A 12,975-nucleotide genomic window follows, 5' to 3' on the forward strand; every position below is an offset into this window, starting at 1 on the left:
AGATATGTGTGCTGTGTATAATTAGTGCCGTGCATCTACTGTACACGTATTAGCCTAATGAATGAAGAACCAACGTGCCCCCTCCCACCTCCCCCTCCTGTTGGATGACCAGCTAAGGTAAAGCAGACAGCTGATATTATAGACTGGGCAGGTCCATGGCAGACAGCTGATATAGACTGGGCAGGTCCATGGCAGACAGCTGATATTATAGACTGGGCAGGTCCATGGCAGACAGCTGATATTATAGACTGGGCAGGTCCATGGCAGACAGCTGATATTATAGACTGGGCAGGTCCATGGCAGACAGCTGATATAGACTGGGCAGGTCCATGGCAGACAGCTGATATTCTAGACTGGGCAGGTCCATGGCAGACAGCTGATATTCTAGACTGGGCAGGTCCATGGCAGACAGCTGATATTATAGACTGGGCAGGTCCATGGCAGACAGCTGATATTCTAGACTGGGCAGGTCCATGGCAGACAGCTGATATAGACTGGGCAGGTCCATGGCAGACAGCTGATATTATAGACTGGGCAGGTCCATGGCAGACAGCTGATATTATAAACTGGGCAGGTCCATGGCAGACAGCTGATATTATAGACTGGGCAGGTCCATGGCAGACAGCTGATATTATAGACTGGGCAGGTCCATGGCAGACAGCTGATATTATAAACTGGGCAGGTCCATGGCAGACAGCTGATATTATAGACTGGGCAGGTCCATGGCAGACAGCTGATATTATAGACTGGGCAGGTCCATGGCAGACAGCTGATATTATAGACTGGGCAGGTCCATGGCAGACAGCTGATATTATAGACTGGGCAGGTCCATGGCAGACAGCTGATATTATAGACTGGGCAGGTCCATGGCAGACAGCTGATATTATAGACTGGGCAGGTCCATGGCAGACAGCTGATATTATAGACTGGGCAGGTCCATGGCAGACAGCTGATATTATAGACTGGGCAGGTCCATGGCAGACAGCTGATATTATAGACTGGGCAGGTCCATGGCAGACAGCTGATATTATAGACTGGGCAGGTCCATGGCAGACAGCTGATATTATAGACTGGGCAGGTCCATGGCAGACAGCTGATATTATAGACTGGGCAGGTCCATGGCAGACAGCTGATATTATAGACTGGGCAGGTCCATGGCAGACAGCTGATATTATAGACTGGGCAGGTCCATGGCAGACAGCTGATATTCTAGACTGGGCAGGTCCATGGCAGACAGCTGATATTCTAGACTGGGCAGGTCCATGGCAGACAGCTGATATTATAGACTGGGCAGGTCCATGGCAGACAGCTGATATTCTAGACTGGGCAGGTCCATGGCAGACAGCTGATATTCTAGACTGGGCAGGTCCATGGCAGACAGCTGATATTATAGACTGGGCAGGTCCATGGCAGACAGCTGATATTATAGACTGGGCAGGTCCATGGCAGACAGCTGATATTCTAGACTGGGCAGGTCCATGGCAGACAGCTGATATTATAGACTGGGCAGGTCCATGGCAGACAGCTGATATTATAGACTGGGCAGGTCCATGGCAGACAGCTGATATTATAGACTGGGCAGGTCCATGGCAGACAGCTGATATTATAGACTGGGCAGGTCCATGGCAGACAGCTGATATTATAGACTGGGCAGGTCCATGGCAGACAGCTGATATTATAGACTGGGCAGGTCCATGGCAGACAGCTGATATTATAGACTGGGCAGGTCCATGGCAGACAGCTGATATTATAGACTGGGCAGGTCCATGGCAGACAGCTGATATTATAGACTGGGCAGGTCCATGGCAGACAGCTGATATTATAGACTGGGCAGGTCCATGGCAGACAGCTGATATTATAGACTGGGCAGGTCCATGGCTTCGCCGATGCCCTGGTGCTTGTGGTTGTCCTCTGTGAATCGGCCACTCAGCTGATGTTTGCCCCTGGTGTTAGTAATGGAGAGACATCTATCAGACACCTCCATTACTAACTCAGGAATTAAAAAAAAAACACAGACAAAAATACTTTAGTTTTTTTTGTGTGTGTGTTCCTACGGGAAACGCATGGAGAGAAGAGGATACCCAGCCTGGATGCCGCTTGCGCAGTTTACCTTGAGGACGGCAAGGGCTCCAGAGCTGGAAGCAGCGTCGGGGGGGTCCTAATTCAGCTTTCCCCCCTCTGCTGGCAGGCACCGTGAGGCCAGGTCCAGGGAGTCGCCTGGCTCACGGAGATCCAACCGGCTGGCCTGCGGGGAACGAAGCGCTGAGTTAGGAGATCCTGTGGCGCCATCTTCGGTGGTGCACAGGCAGCGTGGAGCCCCAGTATATTTTCCCCCGGAAGTGATGCCAGAACTTCCGGGGTGATGTAGGAGGATGGACGGCGCCTGCGCTGACACCGGTGGGTGCGCAGGCGCATACAGCATGGCCGCGACCCGGAAGTAACGATCACTTCCGGGTTCGGCAGGAAGAAGATGGCGGCCCCCATTAACAAACGGATGCCGAAGCTGATACTCCGGCGTCCATCATGGCATCTCCCCAGGACCCTGCGATGGCTTCACTTGAAGTCACCGCTATTACACCAGGCAGCCATACAAGCAGCGGACGCTCCAAAAGCAGATCCTCTACAAAGAGCACCAAGGATAAAAGATCGGACCGATCTATTCCTCAATCTGTGCCTCTGTCTCCTCATCAGCCGGTACCTTGACAGCAGCTTCACTGGGGTGAGTGTGTATCTACCCTATTAAGCTGATTATTGTTCCCTCTTCTTCTATATACCCTAGGCGAAAAGAACAGGAAAAACAAAACACAAGCAGTGTGCTTTATGTTCCCAGCCTCTCCCGGATAGTTATATAAAGAAATTTTGTCACTCATGCATCGAATCCACCTTACGTGAAGAATCTTCAGTAAGGTCGGAAGATATAAGGAAAATGATAAGAGATGAATTACGGACCTTACGAGGTTCTGACAGTGTTCCTGAGTGTAAGGATAGAAAGAAATAAAATTTGCCCAGGTCTGAACAGTCTTCTGATTTTGAGGATAGAGATTCGGACGTTTCCCAAGAAATTGTTTCCTGAGATGGTAAACAAGATACATGATTTCCCACAGATAGCATTGATAATTTAGTCAAATCGGTATGTAACACCATGGGCATTGAAGACACTAAAGACCCTAAAACACCACAAGACATAATGTTTGCTGGCCTATCAGAAAGAAAAAGACCTTCTTTTCTAGTAATACCAGCAATAAAAAATTTGGTAAAAAAGAATGGGAAAGCCAGGGGCAAAGAGGGTTACCAACTTCATCAAAAAGACGCCATCCCTTTAATGACGAAGATTTTTCCACATGGTCACAAGCCCCAAAGGTGGATGCGGCAGTAGCAAACACGTCTAGGAAATCTTTGCAGCCAGTGGATGATTCAGGTTCTTTACAAGACCCGCTTGACCATAAAGCTGACTCCCTATTAAAAAGGGCATGGGAATCTTGTACAGAAGCTTTCAGACCAGCTATATCAGCTACATGTATAGCTAGGTCCATGTTAGTCTGGTTGAACGACCTAGAGGAAGGGTTGAGAGGCGGCCTTTCCAGAGATAAACTGATCTCTTCTATACCCTTGATCAGAGGTGCTACAGCCTTCTTGTCGGATTCATCTGCTGACTATACGGTTAGCAGCCAAATCGGCAGGTCTGACTAACGCAGCATGCCGAGCTCTGTGGCTAAAGGGGTGGAAAGGAGATCCCCAAACGAAGTCTAAGTTATGTGGCCTTCCATGCCAGGGTGAGTACCTATTTGGTACTAAGCTAGATGAGATACTAACCAAAGCGGGTGAGAGGAAAAAGGGGTTCCCTAATAATTATTTTCCATCCTATAGGAGAGCATTCCGGAAGTCCGTATTTAATAAGAGGAAGGATTTTAAAAACCAGGACCGCTGGGCCAATAGAGACTTCAAAAAGAAAGGAGCATTTTTTGGGAAGCGCCCATTTAAATCTGAAGATAAACCCCGTTAGAACAGATCTACCTGTTGGTGGTAGATTGTCATTTTTCTCTACACAATGGCTAGCAATAACCTCCAACTCTTGGGCAACTAGCCTCATAACTTCTGGTCTAAAATTAAAATTTGCCCAAGTCCCTCCGGACTCATTCTTATTGACTTCCTTAACCCCTTCCCGACCTTTGACGCATACGCTGCGTCATGAAAGTCTGTGCCTTCCCGACCTATGACGCAGCGTATGCGTCATGGAATGATCGCGTCCCTGCAGATCGGGTGAAGGGGTTAACTCCGATTTTACCCGATCTGCAGAGACAGGGGGAGTGGTGCTTCAGCCCAGGGGGGGTGGCTTCACCCCCCCGTGGCTACGATCGCTCTGATTGGCTGTTGAAAGTGAAACTGCCAATCAGAGCGATTTGTAATATTTCACCTAAAAAACTGGTGAAATATTACAATCCAGCCATGGCCGATGCTGCAATATCATCGGCCATGGCTGGAAATACTTAAGTGGACCCCCCCCACCCCACCGATCGCCCCCCCAGTCCTCCGTTAGTCCTCCGGTCCCCTCCGTCCGCCTGCCGGCTCCCCCGTCCTCCTGTCCGCTCCCTCCTTGTGTGAATAAAGCCCCCCTGTGGTCCGATCACCCCCCCTGTGCTCCGACACCCCCCCCCCACCACCCCTTCATACTTACCGATCCTCCCGGTGTCCGGCCGTCTCCTCGCTGGGCGCCGACATCTTGGAAAATGGCCGGCGCATGCTCAGTGCGCCCGCCGAATCTGCCAGTCGGCAGATTCCTTACAGGTACATTTTGATCGCTGTGGTAGGTTCTATCACAGCGATCAAAATAAAAAAAATAATAAATAACCCCCCCCTTTATCACCCCCATAGGGACAATAATAAAATAAAGAATTTTTTTTTTTTCTTTTTCCACTAGGGTTAGGGTTAGAACTAGGGTTAGAACTAGGGGTAGGGTTAGGGTTACGGGTAGGGTTAGGGGTAGGGTTATGGCATGTGCACACAGAGCGGATCGGCCGCGGATCCGCAGCGGATCGGCAGCGGATCCGCAGCGGATACGCAGCGGATCCGCAGCGGATCGGCCGCGGATCCGCAGCGGATCGGCAGCGGATACGCAGCGGATCGGCCGCGGATACGCAGCGGATCGGCCGCGGATCCGCAGCGGATCGGCAGCGGATACGCAGCGGATCGGCCGCGGATCCGCAGCGGATACGCAGCGGATCGGCCGCGGAAACGCAGCGGATCGGCCGCAGATCCGCAGCGGATCGGCAGCGGATACGCAGCGGATCGGCCGCGGATCGGCAGCGGATCCGCAGCGGATCGGCCGCGGATACGCAGCGGATCGGCCGCAGATCTGCAGCGGATCGGCAGCGGATACGCAGCGGATCGGCCGCGGATCCGCAGCGGATCGGCAGCGGATACGCAGCGGATACGCAGCGGATCGGCCGCGGATACGCAGCGGATACGCAGCGGATTGGCCGCGGATTCGCAGCGGATTGGCCGCGGATCCGCAGCGGATTGGCCGCTGCGAATTCGAAGCAGTTTTCCATCAGGTTTACAGTACCATGTACACCTAAGGAAAACCAAATCCGCTGTGCCCATGGTGCGGAAAATTCCATGCAGAAACGCTGCGTTGTATTTTCCGCAGCATGTCAATTCTTTGTGCGGATTCCGCAGCGTTTTACACCTGTTCCTCAATAGGAATCCGCAGGTGAAATCCGCACAAAAAAACACTGGAAATCCGCTGTAAATCCATAGGTAAAACGCAGTGCCTTTTACCTGCGGATTTTTCAAAAATGGTGCGGAAAAATCTCACACGAATCCGCAAAGTGGGCACATACCCTTAGGGTTAGGGTTGGAATTAGAGTTAGGGTACCGTCTCACAGTGGCACTTTGGTCGCTACGACGGTACGATCCATGACGTTGTGTCTGACACGCAGCAGCGATCAGGGACCCTGCTGAGAATCGTACGTCGTAGCAGATCGTTTGGAACTTTCTTTCGTTGCTGGATCTCCCGCTGTCATCGCTGGATCGGTGTGTGTGACAGCGATCCAGCGATGCGTTCACTTGTAACCAGGGTAAACATCGGGTTACTAAGCGCAGGGCCGCGCTTAGTAACCTGATGTTTACCGTGGTTACCAGCGTAAAAGTAAAAAAAAAAAAAAAACGTACATACTCACATTTCGGTGTCCTTCAGGTCCCTTGCCGTCTGCTTCCCGCTCTGACTGTCTGCCGGCCGGAAAGTGAGAGCACAGCACAGCAGTGACGTCACCGCTGCGCTCTGCTCTCACTGTATGGCGGCACTCAGTCAGAGCGGGAAGCAGACGGCAAGGGACCTGAAGGACACCGAAATGTGAGTATGTACGTTTTTTTTTTTTTACTTTTACGCTGGTAACCACGGTAAACATCGGGTTACTAAGCGCGGCCCTGTGCTTAGTAACCCGATGTTTACCCTGGTTACCTGGGACCTTGGCATCGTTGGTCGCTGGAGAGCGGTCTGTGTGACAGCTCCCCAGCGACCACACAATGACTTTCCAACGATCACGGCCAGGTCGTATCGCTGGTCGTGATCTTTGGTAAATCGTTATGTGAGACGGTACCCTTAGGGTTGGAATTAGGGCTAGGGTTGGAAATAGGGTTAAGATTAGGCTTGTGGTTAGGGTTAAGGATAGGGTTAGGGTTGTGTTGGGGTTACAGTTGTGGGTAGGGTTGGGATTAGGGTTAGGATTAGGGTTGGATTTAGGGTTACGGGTGTGTTGGGGTTAGGGTTGTGGTTAGGGGTGTGTTGGGGTTAGGGTTGTGATTATGGTTATGGCTACAGTTGGGATTAGGGTTAGGGGTGTGTTGGGGTTAGTGTTGAAGTTAGAATTGAGGGGTTTCCACTGTTTAGGCACATCAGGGGTCTCCAAATGCAACATGGCGCCACCATTGATTCCAGCCAATCTTGCGTTCAAAAAGTCAAATGGTGCGCCCTCCCTTCCAAGCCCCGACGTGCGCCCAAACAGTGGTTTACCCCCACATATGGGATACCAGCGTACTCAGGACAAACTGGGCAACAACTATTGGGGTCCAATTTCTCCTGTTACCCTTGCAAAAAAAAAAAATTACTTGCTAAAACATAATTTTGAGGAAAGAACAATTATTTTTTATTTTCACGGCTCTACGTTATAAACTTATGTGAAACACTTGGGGGTTGAAAGTGCTCACCACACATCTAGATAAGATCCTTTTGGGGTCTAGTTTCCAAAATGGGGTCACTTGTGGGGGGGTTTCTACTGTTTAGGCACATCAGGGGCTCTGCAAATGCAACGTGACGCCCGCAGACCATTCCATCAAAGTCTGCATTTCAAATGTCACTACTTCCCTTCCGATCCCTGACGTGCGCCCAAACAGTGGTTTACCCCCACATATGAGGTATCAGCGTACTCACAACAAACTGAGCAACAAATATTGGGGTCCAATTTCTCCTGTTACCTTGTGAAAATAAACAATTGCTTGCTAAAACATCTTTTTTGAGGAAAGAAAAATTATTTTTTATTTTCACGGCTCTGCGTTGTAAACTTCTGTGAAGCACTTGGGGGTTGAACGTGCTCACCACACATCTAGATAAGTTCCTTGGGGGGTCTAGTTTCCAAAATGGGGTCACTTGTGGGGGGTTTCTACTGTTTAGGCACATCAGGGGCTCTGCAAACGTAACATGATTCCCGCAGACCATTCCATCAAAGTCTGCATTCCAAATCGTCACTACTTCCATTCCGAGCCCCGCCATGTGCCCAAACAGTGGTTTACCCCCACATATGGGGTATCAGCGTACTCAGGAGAAACTGGACAACAACTTTTGGGATCAAATTTTTCCTGTTACCCTTGGGAAAATTAAAAAATTCTGGGCTAAAAAAATATTTTTGAGGAAAGAAAACACATTTTTTATTTTCACGGCTCTGCGTTATAAACTTCTGTGAAGCACTTGAGGGATCAAAGTGCTCACCACACATCTAGATTAGTTCCCTTGTGGGTCTAGTTTCCAAAGTGGGGTCAATTGTGTGGAGTTCCTACTGTTTAGGCACATCAGGGGCTCTGCAAATGCAACGTGACGCCCGCAGAGCATTCCATTAAAGTCTGCATTTCAAAACGTCACTACTTCCCTTCCGCTCCCCGACGTGTGCCAAAACAGTGGTTTACCCCCACATATGGGGTATCAGCGTACTCAGGAGAAACTGCACAACAACTTTTGGGGTCCAATTTCTCCTGTTACCCTTGGGAAAATAAAAAATTGTGGGTTAAAAAATCATTTTTGAGGAAAGAAAAATAATTTTTTATTTTCATGGCTCTGCGTTATAAACTTCTGTGAAGCACTTGAGGGATCAAAGTGCTCACCACACATCTAGATTAGTTCCTTGGGAGGTCTAGTTTCCAATATGGGGTCACTTGTGCGGGAGCTCCAATGTTTAGGCACACAGGGGCTCTCCAAACGCGACATGGTGTCCGCTAATGATTGAAGCTAATTTTCCATTCAAAAAGCCAAATGGCGTGCCTTCCCTTCCGAGCCCTGCCGTGCGCCCAAACAGTGGTTTACCCCCACATATGGGGTATCATCGTACTCAGGACAAACTGGACAACAACATTTGGGGTCCAATTTCTCCTATTATCCTTGGGAAAATAAAAAACTCCGGGCTAAAAATCATTTTTGAGGAAAGAAAAATATTTTTTTATTTTCATGGCTCTGCGTTATAAACTTCTGTGAAGCACCTGGGGGTTATAAGTGCTCACTATACATCTAGATTAGTTCCTTGGGGGGTCTAGTTTCCAAAATGGGGTCACTTGTAGGGGAGCTCCAATGTTTAGGCACACAGGGGCTCTCCAAACGCGACATGGTGTCCGCTAATGATTGAAGCTAATTTTCCATTCAAAAAGCCAAATGGCGTGCCTTCCCTTCCGAGCCCTGCCGTGCGCCCAAACAGTGGTTTACCCCCACATATGGGGTATCATCGTAGTCAGGACAAACTGGACAACAACATTTGGGGTCCAATTTCTCCTATTATCCTTGGGAAAATAAAAAACTCCGGGCTAAAAATCATTTTTGAGGAAAGAAAAATATTTTTTTATTTTCATGGCTCTGCGTTATAAACTTCTGTGAAGCACGTGGGGGTTTTAAGTGCTCACTATACATCTAGATTAGTTCCTTGGGGGGTCTAGTTTCCAAAATGGGGTCACTTGTAGGGGAGCTCCAATGTTTAGGCACACAGGGGCTCTCCAAACGCAACATGGTGTCCACTAACGATTGGAGCTAATTTTCCATTGAAAAAGTCAAATGGCGCGCCTTCCCTTCCAAGCCTTGCCGTGCACCCAAACAGTGGTTTACCCCCACATATGAGGTATCGGCGTACTCAGGAGAAATTGCCCAACAAATTTTAGGATCCATTTTATCCTGTTGCCCATGTGAAAATGAAAAAAATGAGGCTAAAAAAAATTTTGTGTGAAAAAAAAGTACTTTTTCATTTTTACGGATCAATTTGTGAAGCACCTGAGGGTTTAAAGTGCTCACTATGCATCTAGATAAGTTCCTTGGGGGGTCTAGTTTCCAAAATGGGGTCACTTGTGGGGGAGCTCCAATGTTTAGGCACACAGGGGCTCTCCAAACCTGACATGGTGTCCGCTAACGATGGAGATAATTTTTCATTCAAAAAGTCAAATGGCGCTCCTTCCCTTCCGAGCCTTACCATGTGCCCAAACAGTAGTTTACCCCCACATATGAGGTATTGGCGTACTCAGGAGAAATTGCCCAACAAATTTTAGGATCCATTTTATTCTGTTGCCCATGTGAAAATGAAAAAATTGAGGCTAAAAGAAAATTTGTGTGAAAAAAAAGTACTTTTTCATTTTTACGGATTAATTTGTGAAGCACCTGGGGGTTTAAAGTGCTCACTATGCTTCTAGATACGTTCCTTGGGGGGTCTAGTTTCCAAAATGGGGTCACTTGTGGGGGAGCTCCAATGTTTAGGCACACGGGGGCTCTCCAAACGCGACATGGTGTCCGCTAAAGATTGGAGCCAATTTTTCATTCAAAAAGTCAAATGGCGCTCCTTCCCTTCCGAGCCCTGCCGTGCGCCCAAACAGTGGTTTACCCCCACATATGAGGCATCAGCGTACTCAGGACAAATTGGACAACAACATCCGTGGTCCAGTTTCTCCTTTTACCCTTGGGAAAATAAAAAAATTGTTGCGAAAAGATCATTTTTGTGACTAAAAAGTTAAATGTTAATTTTTCCCCTATTTGTTGCTTCTGCTGCTCTGAAACACCTGAAGGGTTAATAAACTTCTTGAATGTGGTTTTGAGCACCTTGAGGGGTGCAGTTTTTAGAATGGTGTCACTTTTGGGTATTTTCAGCCATATAGACCCCTCAAACTGACTTCAAATGTGAGGTGGTCCCTAAAAAAAATGGTTTTGTAAATTTTGTTGTAAAAATGAGAAATCACTGGTCAAATTTTAACCCTTATAACTTCCTAGCAAAAAAAAAATTTGTTTCCAAAATTGTGCTGATGTAAAGTAGACATGTGGGAAATGTTATTTATTAACTATTTTGTGTCACATAACTCTCTGGTTTAACAGAATAAAAATTCAAAATGTGAAAATTGCAAAATTTTCAAAATTTTCACCAAATTTCCGTTTTTTTCACAAATAAACTCAGAAATTATCGACCTAAATTTACCACTAACATGAAGCCCAATATGTCACGAAAAAACAATCTCAGAACCGCAAGGATCCGTTGAAGCGTTCCTGAGTTATTACCTCATAAAGGGACACTGGTCAGAATTGCAAAAAATGGCAAGGTCATTAAGGCCAAAATAGGCTGGGTCATGAAGGGGTTAAAGTCTCAATCACAACAAGAGGCCTTAGAGCAGGAAATAATAAATCTATCTAAAGGGGTATTAGTGGAAGTTCCGTTTCATCAAGAGGGAAAGGGATTTTATTCCCCTTGGTTTTTGATTCCAACACCTGACGGGTCATTCAGAACAATAATTAACCTTAAGAGTAAAGGGAACCTGTCACCTGAATTTGGCGGGACCAGTTTTGGGTCATATGGGCGGGGTTTTCGGGTGTTTGATTCACCCTTTCCTTACCCGCTGGCTGCATGCTGGCCGCAATATTGGATTGAAGTTCATTCTCTGTCCTCCGGAGTACACGCCTTACTCGCCTTACGCGTGTACTCCGGAGGACAGAGAATGAACTTCAATCCAATATTGCGGCCAGCATGCAGCCAGCGGGTAAGGAAAGGGTGAATCAAACACCCGAAAACCCCGCCCATATCACCCAAAACTGGTCCCGCCAAATTCAGGTGACAGGTTCCCTTTAAACATCTTCTTAGAAAATCAAACTTTCAAAATGTAGTCTATCTGGTCCACTATAAAACTTCTGTTTCCCTATTGCTTTATGGCAGTGCTTGACCTAAAAGATGCGTATTACCATCTACCAATCTTCATTGAACATCAGTAATATTCGTGTGTGGCGATTATCATGAAAGGTCAAATACGGCATTATCAATATACAGCAATGCCCTTTGGACTGTCGATAGCTCCGAGAGTCTTCACAAAATTAATGTCAGACGTGATGTCATATTTGAGGTTAAAAGACACTCTCATAATACCATACTTAGATGACCTTTTGGTAGTAGGAAATTCTCCTTCACAATGCCATCAACGTCTATTTAACCCCTTCCCGACCCATGACGCCACGTAGGCGTCATGAAAACCCGTGCCAATCCGACCCATGACGCCTATGTGGCGTCATGGAAAGATCGCATCCCTGCAGATCGGGTGAAAGGGTTAACTCCATTTTCACCCGATCTGCAGAGACAGGGGGAGTGGTACTTCAGCCCAGGGGGGGGTGGCTTCACCCCCCCGTGGCTACGATCGCTCTGATTGGCTGTTGAAAGTGAAAGAGCCAATCAGAGCGATTTGTAATATTTCACCTATGAAAATGGTGAAATATTACAATCCAGCCATGGCCGATGCTGCAATAGCATCTGCCATGGCTGGAGACCCCGATCTGCCCCCCCCCCCACCCCACCGATCGCCCCCCCAGTCGTCCTTTCTGCCGCGATCTGTCCGCTCCCCTCCTCCCTCCTGTCCGCTCCCCCGGTCCTCTTGTCCGCTCCCCCGGTCCTCCGATCCCCCCCCCCCGTGTTCCGATCCCACCCCCCCATACTTACCTAGCTTCCATGTCCCTCCCGGTGTCCGGCCGTCTTCTCCATGGGCGCCGCCATCTTGGAAAATGGCGGGCGCATGCGCAGTGCGCCCGCCGAATCTGCCAGCCGGCAGATTCATTACAAGTACATTTTGATCGCTGTGGTAGGTTCTATCACAGCGATCAAAATAAAAAAATAATAAATAAACCCCCCCCCTTTATCACCCCCATAGGTAGGGACAATAATAAAATAAAGAAAATATTTTTTTTTCTTTTTCCACTAGGGTTAGGGTTAGAACTAGGGTTAGAACTAGGGTTAGGGTTACGGGTAGGGTTAGGGGTAGGGTTATGGCATGTGCACACAGAGCGGATCGGCCGCGAATCCGCAGCGGATCGGCCGCGGATCCGCAGCGGTTCGGCCGCGGATCCGCAGCGGATCGGCCGCGGATCCGCAGCGGATCGGCCGCGGATCCGCAGCGGATCGGCCGCGGATCCGCAGCGGATCCGCAGCGGATCCGCCGCGGATCCGCAGCGGATCCGCAGCGGATCCGCCGCGGATCCGCAGCGGATCGGCCGCGGATCCGCAGCGGATCCGCAGCGGATCCGCCGCGGATCGGCCGCGGATCCGCAGCGGATTGGCCGCTGCCAGTTCGAAGCAGTTTTCCATCAGGTTTACAGTACCATGTACACCTAAGGAAAACCAAATCCGCTGTGCCCATGGTGCGGAAAATTCCGTGCAGAAACGCTGCGTTGTATTTTCCGCAGCATGTCAATTCTTTGTGCGGATTCCGCAG

The sequence above is a fragment of the Ranitomeya variabilis genome, chromosome 6 (genome assembly GCF_051348905.1).
Source record: "Ranitomeya variabilis isolate aRanVar5 chromosome 6, aRanVar5.hap1, whole genome shotgun sequence".
Lineage (NCBI taxonomy): Eukaryota > Metazoa > Chordata > Amphibia > Anura > Dendrobatidae > Ranitomeya > Ranitomeya variabilis.